Raw genomic sequence first — 9,990 nt, 5'->3', positions numbered from 1 at the left:
AGCATAACGTTGTGCTCACGTTCCAGTGTCAAGCGGCGGCTCTTTTCATTTGAAGCCTTCTTAAGGAGGGAGGCGGTGTCCTTGACTTACAACTGGAGGGAGGAAATCTCGGCACGGGCAGAGTTCAAGGCAAATTCGGAAGAGGTCGGAGCTTGTCGGTGTCAAAACCGGCGGATCTCGGGTAGGGAGTCCCGAACTATGCGTCTAAGGCTAATGGTAACAGGAGGTGGGGGACACAATGTTTACCTAGGTTCAGGCCCTTTCTATGGAGGTAATACCATACTTCCTACTTGATTGATCTTGATGAGTATGAGTATTACAAGAGTTGATCTACCACAAGATCATAATGGCTAAACCCTAGAAGTCTAGCCTATGAGATTATGATTGTTGTCCTACGGACTAAACCCTCCGGTTTATATAGACCCCGGAGGGGGCTAGGGTTACACAAAGTCGGTTATAGAGAAAGGAATCTACATATCCGAATCACCAAGCTTGCCTTCCACGCAAAGGAGAGTCCCATCCAGACACGGATGAAGTCTTCTATCTTGTATCTTCATAGTCCAACAGTCCAGCCAAAGTATATAGTCCGGCTGTCCGAGGACCCCCTAGTCCAGGATTCCCTCAGTAGCCCCCGAACCAGGCTTCAATGAGATGAGTTCGACGCACAAATTTTCTTCGGCATTGCAAGGCGGGTTCCTTCTCCGAATACTTCAAAGTACCTGACTTAAATAGCAGTGTACGACTTTTCATTTAATGACGCGCTCCTTGGCTTCTGCACCTTCATGATTCCAGTTTCCATGTGTTGAGCGAATGCTAGAGGATGGGGCATTTTTACACTTGCCACGCTGACCATGAGAAAATTGTCTATTTAGAGAAATGGGGATCTTCCGATCTAATCCACACCATCTCCCCCAAACGAGGAATACTCAGAGCTTGCCCACAGAAACCACCCCAACATGGCTAGCGCTCGCAGCTCCTCCTCGCGCCCTCCCGGCCCCAAACAAGGTGATTGGGAAAAGTGTTCCATATCCCACGGCCATCTGGTGAAGCTGCAGACCCAGGTATTCCTTCCTCCCGCAGATCTAGTCCCCGTACGAGCCGGATTGGCTTCCTTCAACGGTGGGGAGCAGGCGGAGAAATTCCCCAACCCATCTAGGGGAACGGGTATGTTTTTTTCCCTATTTGTTGAGAGGCATCGGATTTCCAATCCACCCGTTCCTCCGAGGGCTTCTAGAGTACTATGGCCTCCAACTGCATAACTTCACACCTGCCTCCATCCTGCACATTGTGGGTTATGTTGCTCTCTGTGAGCTATTTCTGGGTTGTGAGGCTCATTTTGAGTTATGGAAGAAGTTGTTTTGCCTCATCCATCGTAATCAAGAGGGACCCATATTACAAGTGGGCGGAGCCAAGATATGGCGCATCGCCGGGACCAGATACCTATCCGGCACACCGAAGAAGGCATCTGAAGAATGGCCTTCTGAATGGTTCTATATTGAAGACATCTCCCTTCCTGACCCAATCCGGAGGGGTCTTCCCGAATATTCAAATACTCCATTGAAGAAACGCCTCAACTGGCGTCCTCGGAGCCCTAGGGAGGAAGATAGCGTGGAAGTCCACCAACTAACGAGCAAGCTAAAGACGCTTGCTCAATCCGGATTGTCAATAGTCGAAGTTATGGCGATATCCATAATGCGAGGGGTTCAGCCACTCCAATACCGAGGGCGCCCCATGTGGCACTTCAATGGAGAAGATGATGCAACCCGCTATGGTCGGAAGGGTCCGGATACATACGCTGCTTTGGCGAAAATACTATCTGGACTACACAAAGGGGAGGAGGAGGAGTTCATCCACATTAAGCCCAGGGATGGATTTTCCATGTACAATCCTCCCAGCTGGGTGAGTTTTCATCTCACTACTCTACTCCATCAACTCCCTGAATCTTTTTTCATAAATATTAATCCGTCATTTATAACAGGAATGGCGGAAAGTCACCAGGGAGATCCACAGCCCCGCACCACATCCAGAGGACCACAACCAGGCCCTTGATCTCGGATTTGAAGAGGATCCGGATATATTCGTGGAGCTTGGGGAAGGGGTGTTTTACCAGGCAAGCTCTGACGGCACCGAAGTGGCCATCCTTGCCGACTATCCCAGTCTCCTCCCTGCTTCGCATGTAAGTAATTAGGAGACTTGTCCCTTGGGAGAATTTCCCTCTTCTGCCTTACCCACCGCACTGTATTATGCTCCAAAGGGGAGGCGATCGGCACGCCATGCGGCACCTGAAGCAGCATGCAAGAAGGCGGTGCCTACGACAGGCAGGCCATCCAAGAGGAAAGCCAAGAGAAGCACGGCCGAGCCTTTAGCAGAGAGATATGGTTGTTTTAGGTATGCTCTATGGCCATCACATTTAAAGTATGACAATATCCGTTGTGTCTTATCAGGCAAAACATTCACCCGACTATGCCCGGGGATCCTGCTGGTCATGCCTCCACGAGCCGGATTCCGGACCCTGTCGCAGGACTGAGGCTAACATGGAAGTGACACCGGATTGTCCCTCTGCGGAGGAGTGGGATAAAGTATCCGCCACAAACTCCAAAGTGGAAAGCGCCATGAATCATCGGCGCCGGCGGGCTGTTCTTCACGACCCTGGTTTTTCAGAAGAGGCCTTCAACGCCTTCAACTCGGGTGATGCTTACATCTGAGTTGTTTGAGATCGGCTTGCAAGAGCCACACACCAGTATTTGAAAGATATGCGGGTAAGTACACATTTGTACAAAACTGATAATCATATACCAGTAGCCCCCGAGACTTGAAATAGTTGGTACAACTGATTTAAGGATCGTTATATGACCAGGTGCTCATAGAGAAGAACAATCTATTGTCTCAAGAGCTAAAAAAGTGTCAAGACCAGCTGACTGCTGCTACCGCCGAATTGGAGAAATCCAAGAAGGCGGCCTCTGGTAATGTCCCCCTCCATTGAGAAAACATAATCACATACCAGGATTATTAATACAGGTGCAAATCTTATGACAGGGGCACCGAAGGTCGCACAAGTGGGAGTTCCAGGAGCTCAATGGCAACTGGCCGTAGGCGAACGTATCCTGACACAGGTTAGGGTGGAGAAGAACAAACACCAAGATGCCAATACCAAGCTCAGCGAAGAGCTAAAAGATGTGTGGGCCCAGCTAGCTGACTCCGTGAAGGAGAATAAGAAGCTGCGAGGCGGCATATTTAGTATCTGTTCGGACTTATCTTTGCATGGTTCGGCAAAGAAAGAAACTGGTCGATAATTATGTCTGTAGGTATATTGATGGGCCATCCCAAAGAGGAGGTGTCTGGACCGTCAAGCGATCTGCTATAAGAGCTGTCGCAAATGCATGAGAGAGCTCGGCAGGCGATGCGAAGTGTGGCCAAGGCCTTATGGCCATCCGACTCTCCTCCAGGAAGTATGGAGGGGCTTGTACAGCTATTCAAGGGAGCGCGACGGCGCTTCCGATTATGGAAGATATCGGCCTACTAGGAAGGTGCACGAGAAGCCTGGGCAATGGTGAAAACTTGGTATACCAAGCTCAACCCGAATCATATGGCCCGGGTCGGACCTATAGGGTCAAATGGAGAAGAAATTCCCGTTAGTTTGGTATATGACCAGGTTCAAGTAGCTGCCAAGTATTCCCAGCAGGATTGTAGGCTAGATAGCTTGTTAGATGGCATAGAAGAAGAAGTGTTTGAGTCTAAGTGACAATGTACTTCATTTGACAAATTAATGTCTCTAGCTGAATTGTAAAACGCTTGTCATGGCAGACCTTTTCGCTTCAACCTCTGGACCCGAAGGTGCGGAGTGCTTCCGAATACCCACTCGGTAATGTAAACCGGCGTACGCGTGGAAGCCAGGCGTAGGGGTCATGGTTGCTTGATCAGACAAGTATCCTGCTAGTTATGTTATATTACATTTTGATCGTAAGAAACATCTTCCAGAGAGAATAGTTCCGTTAAGGGTTTCTTTCCCTGGGTAAGCATGCATCAATGTGCATGTTCGAACTGTGTTTGAAAAAATCACAACATACATAACATCTGGGGGTTCATAATGCGATAAGTAAAAACATCTTTAGTCCGTCGACTGAATATTCCCTTAAGAACGCTAGCTTTCGGCTTCACCCAGTCTGAGGTACACATCCCGATGACCCGGCAGTAACAATCGCAGAGGTGCTCCCTTTATGCCCTAGCCAAACTAACGGGAACGTAGGGCATAAGCACAGGAGCCAGGCAACCCAGCTTGGCCAAAACTTAAGTCATATTGATGCATATAATGGCGAAGAAAAGGTACATACGTGGAAAATACACATATGTGGCGAGCTTGATGCTCGGAAAATGATATTAATAAGCTTCTGTACAAGAAGCCCCCAGGTAAAATTTACATACATATTAAGAATTGTATGCATTGTAGGTGTATGGTTTAACCATACAAGAGCTTTATGGCTTAAGGAATGAAGGTGAAAAGAGAGGAAAATAAATAATGGAAACAAAAAAGGGGGAAAAGGAGACGAACGAAGAGTCCGGCGCTAGGCATAGAATCTTTGGAGTCTGGCCGCGTTCCGTGGGTTCGGCTCCAGGCGGTTGTCTGATGCATCCCGCAGGCAGTACACTCCTCTGGTGAGAACTTCGTCGATGATGAAGGGACCCTCCCACTTGGTCTTGAGTTTGTCCTTTTTCTTCTCCGGCAAGCGTAGAACGAGTTCACCAATATTGTAAGTCTTGGCCCGCACTTCTTTGCTTTGATACTTGCGAGCCTGTTGTTGATAGAATGCGGAACGGGCCTTTGCAACGTCGCGCTCCTCCTCCAGGGCATCTAGGTTGTCCTGCCGATCCAGCTCGGCTCTCTCTTCATACATGCGCACTCGAGGTGAGTCATGAATAATGTCGCAGGGTAACACAGCCTCTGCGCCGTACACCGTGAAAAAATGTGTATATCCGGTAGAATGATTGGGCGTGGTCTGTAGCCCCTAGATTACGGAGTCAAGCTCCTCCACCTAGTGCTTGTCTAATTCTTTCAAAGACTGCACTAACCTGGGTTTAATGCCGCTCATAATAAGACCATTGGTGCGTTCGACCTGACCGTTGGTTTGTGGGTGGTAGACGGAGGCATAGTCAAGCTTGATGCCCAGATTGGCACACCGGGCCTTCACCTCACCGGATATGAAGTTGGAGTCGTTGTCGGTGATGATGTTGTGTGGAACACCGTAACGGTGCACAATGCTGGATATAAAGTCTATCGCTGGCCCGGCTTCGGCCGTTTTAACTGGTTTGGCCTCTGTCCATTTAGTGAATTTATCCACCATGACCAACAGATATTTTTTCTTATGGCTTCCTCCTTTAAGGGGTCCAACCATATCAAGCCCCCAGACCGCAAAAGGCCAAGTGATAGGGATTGTTTGTAGAGCGGTGGGTGGCATATGGCTTTGGTTGGCGAAGATTTGGCATCCGACGCAATGTTGGACCAGGTCCTGTGCGCTTGCTTGGGCCGTCGTCCAATAGAAACCTATACGGAAGGCCTTGCTTACAAGGGCCCGAGCCGCGGCGTGGTGACCGCCGAGACCGGCATGAATTTCAGCCAAGAGTTGCTGCCCTTCCTCCTCAGAGATACATCTTTGAAGTACTCCGGTAGCGCTTTTCTTATAGAGTTCTCCTTCGTGAACCTTGTAGGCTTTAGAGCGCCACACAATGCAGCGTGCCTCATTCTGATCCTCAGGGAGTTCTTGCCTATTGAGGTAGGCCAAGAAGGGTTCGGTCCATGGGGCGATGACCGCCATGATGAGATGGGCCGGTGGTGTAATTTCGGTGGCTGAGCCCCCGATTATGTCAGTGTGTTCGGAATCTGGGGTTGTCTTCGGATCCGGATTGGTATTGCCGCTCTCCCCCTGCCACACCATGGATGGCTTGAAGAGCCTTTCCAGAAATATGTTAGGTGGGATGGGGTCGCGCTTAGCGCCGATGCCAGCAAGGACATCCGCCGCTTGATTACTTTCCCAAGCCACATGGTGAAACTCGAGCCCCTCGAAGCGAGCCGACATTTTCAACGTCGTTACGGTAAGCTGCCATCTTCGGGTCTTTGGCATCAAAATCTCCATTTATTTGAGATATTGCAACATTTGAATCTCCACGCACTTCCAGGCGTTGTATGCCCATGGAGATGGCCATCCGAAGACCATGCAATAAAGCTTCGTATTCAGCTGCATTGTTGGAGTCCATGAATAATATTTGTAGGACGTACTGAATAGTATCTCCGGTGAGGGATGTTAGGACAACGCCTGCCCCTAGGCCTGCCAACATTTTGGAGCCGTCGAAGTGCATGACCCAGTTGGAATATGTGACATGCTCTTTAGGGAGTTCGGCCTCTGTCCATTCAGCGATGAAGTCGGCCAATACTTGGGATTTAATGGCCCGGCGCGGTTTGTATGATATGTCGAATGGGAGGAGCTCAACGGCCCACTTGGCAATCCGGCCTGTAGCGTCGCGGTTGTTTATCATTGAGAGGCACTTCGAAGGCCACCGTTATTTAGCACTCTTGAAAGTAGTGTCTTAGCTTCCGGGATGCCACGAAGACCGCGTATGCTATTTTTTGGTAATGTGGATACCGTGATTTGCATGGTGTGAGGACAGTGGATACATAGTATACTGGCTTCTGGAGCAGGAATTTGTGTCCGTCCTCCTCTCGTTCAACGACGAGAACCGCGCTCACAACTTGGTGTGCGGATGATATGTATAATAACATGGGTTCGCTGACGTTTGGCGCGGCCAGGATTGGGTTGCTTGCTAGAAGAGCCTTTATTTCTTCCAATCCGGTTGTTGCCGCGTCCGTCCACTCGAAGTGATCGGTGCGTCGGAGAAGGCAATAGAGCGGTAATACCTTTTCTCCTAGTCTGGAAATAAAGCGGCTTAAAGCTGCCACACATCCGGATAATTTTTGAACTTGTTTAAGTTCTGTTGGGGTAGCCAACTATGACAAAGCTCGGATTTTGGCTGGGTTTGCCTCAATTCCTTTGTTTGAAACGATGAAGCCCAGAACTTTTCCGGCGGGAATGCCGAAAACACACTTTTCTGGATTGAAGGAGGTGGATTTGGATCGCTTATCAAGTATCACGTCGTCCCTATCCATCGTGGAGCGCAGTGCGGTTAATTCTTCGGCCACGAGGGCTTCAGACAATGCCTTGAGGGCCAAGGCGATGGTTTTGTTTTCGGCACGGAGTGCTATGTCCGGATCACTGGCAAGAGTGATGATTCGATTGGGCCCGGGCATCTTGAGCTTCATGTACCCGTAATGGGGTATAGCTTGGAAGCTTGCAAATGCATCTCGCCCTAACAGGGCATGATGTCCGTTGTTGAAAGGGGCCACTTGAAAGGTTATCTCTTCGGACCGATAATTCTCTCGCATGCCGAATACCACATCGAGTGTGATTTTCCCCGCACATCGCGCCTCCCAACTGGGAATAATTCCTCGGAAGGTCGTATGACTTTGCTCAATGCGGCTCTTGTCTATTTCCATTTTGTTCAAAGTTCCCTCATAAATGAGGTTTAGTCCACTGTTGTCGGATATCGGGTTCTGGCAAAACCCTTAAGGTTCGAACTCTAGGGTGTGCATGAAGATCTACTTCCTACCGATCCACGTCCCAACGCCTTGCCATGAATCTAAGCTGCACAAGGAACAACACGAGGGACACAAGGTTTATACTAGTTCGGGCCACCGTTGTGGTGTAATACCCTACTCTAGTTTGTGGTGTGGTGGATTGCCTCTGGGGCTGATGATGAACAGTACAGAGGAAGAACAGCCTCGCGAGGGGTGTTCTTGAGCTGGTGTTGTGTTCTACTTGGGTGGATTCGATGAGGTCCCGATGGGATGAGATCTCCCTCCCTTCCTACTGTGGTGGCTAGCTCTATTTATAGAGGCCCTGGTCCTCTTCCCAAATATTGAGCGGGAAGGGAGCCAACAACGGCCATTTTGAAGGGGAACAACTAGTACAAGTTATCCTGACTAAAGTTGGTCTTCGACTGCCAAAGGCACTGGCAATGACGCCGTCTTGGGCTCCAAGGTGACCTCCGTCCTGCCGCACTGCTGGTCTTGGTCTTGTTGCACCGATATGGTAACCTTTGCTTGATGCCTCAGTACTCCGCGCCTGTGCTTGCCTCCTTTGCACCAAAGAGGAAATGAGGACACTACGCAGGCTGGCGCCCGCCTGGTCTCAATCGTCATGGCTCGCATCACGAGCAACTCGCGAGGTACTCCTTGCCTTGATCTCTCTGCCTCCTCGTGAGCCTGCCTGGTGAGGCCGCACCTGAGAAAGCCTTGCATCGTCCGCCCTGCGAGGCTTGGCCCCTCGCGAGGGTCTTGAGCTTGGGTTGATGAAGATGGGCCATACTGGGCCACTGCTTGAGCCACGCCGTAGGCTGCAGGCAGGCAAGTCTGGGGACCCCCGTTTCCAGAACGCCGACAGTAGCCCTCGGGCCCAAGGCGCGCTCGGACTTGGCTTAGCAGTGAAGCGAAAGGACAAGTGCGGAGCGCCGCGGGCCCCAACAGCCTACGACCTTGGTCGCTGCGTGGCGATTGATTGGACGTGGGCATCTCCGCTTCCCCACGCTGCCTCGCCAACTGCCCGATTTGACGAGTCCCTGCTGCATGCAAAAAGACTCATGATTACCTGCGATCGTGGAGGCCAACGGTTGGCCTCCTCTGGACTATAAGTACGGAGAGGCGCGAGCCCCCGCAGTCCATCTCTTCTCACTCTGCTCGCTTCTTCTTCCTCGCTCCTCCTTCATCTTGCCGCCAATGGCACCGATCCGCCGGCTCTCAGCTGAGGAGAAAGGAAAGGCCCCCCGGGAGGGGCCCAACCTGCTCCCGCCGAAGAAGCAGCCGGTCCCCGGCCGCCGCGACAAGGTTGCACGGCCGAAGATGTCGAGGCCTTGGTACGAGCGGCCAACTCCTGGGTTTCCGCTCCCTCTGTATGCCTGGGCCGAGGGCCCCAGAGAAGAGGACGCCGAGCGGCACCGCCCGCGCCGTCGGCGATGACGACGAGTCACGGCGGTGCGCGTCGTTGCTCCTAGAGTCCATGTTGTAGACTCCTCTCGCGAGCTTGTTCTCCATGCCGCCATGCCTCAAATCTCCTGGATCCGCATTCCTCCTTTCTTCGCCTTTGAGATGCCGCCGAGGGGGCCTCTCGAGCTCGGGCTGCAGCACGCCGACTGCGGTACCCCGGCGACCGGAGCGGAGGTTGAAGTCGTCACTTCGGGCAAGGTCTACATGACCCGGGGCTGGGGCGAGATCGCCCGGGTCTGCCGGACAGGAGGTGCCCTCGTGATTCATTTCGAATACGATGGCGCCTCCTTGATGCTCTTCAAGGTCTTCGATGCAGAAGGCAGCCGGCTGGAGTGCTGCCCCAGAGGAGGCAGACAGGACGTCGATGTGGCAAGGGCTAGGCCTGCCACTCGCTTCCCCAGCGGCTCCACTGGCAGCAGCGGAGATGCTTGGGAGTCTAGCGGCTCTCCCGATCTCTTCGCGACTCCGGAGACGAGCGACGACAACTACGTGCCCCTGAGCTCGCGTTGCTCCTGGAGCAAGGCGGCTGCATCAGGCCGTCGCCGTAGCTAATCTGGATGGGGTTGGCGCCGGCCCCCGTGGCCCACTGTTGATGATGGCGCCGGCCATGAGGGCGCGTGTAGTTAGGGTTCCTTATGATTCGCACCTTTTGTTCCCTGCGAGGAAATGAGAAAGTACCCCGCGGGGGCATGTAAGGTGTCCGCAATGTGTTTTGTTGTTATTATCCTGATTATGAAGTGGTGCGAATGCTTGTCCTGTTCCGGCTTAGTTCCCCCTTGCTAACCTTGCGACGACTTGGTGCTCTACGCTAACAGGTCCTGGTCCCCAGGCAGGCTTCAGCCATCGCTGGTATGCCAGGTCACGATGCCGTGGTCAAGGCCATGAGGTGAGCGGCCCGAGGT

Source organism: Triticum aestivum, chromosome 7B (genome assembly GCF_018294505.1).
Source record: "Triticum aestivum cultivar Chinese Spring chromosome 7B, IWGSC CS RefSeq v2.1, whole genome shotgun sequence".
Taxonomy (NCBI): Eukaryota; Viridiplantae; Streptophyta; class Magnoliopsida; order Poales; family Poaceae; genus Triticum; species Triticum aestivum.
This window is presented reverse-complemented; position numbering follows the sequence as displayed.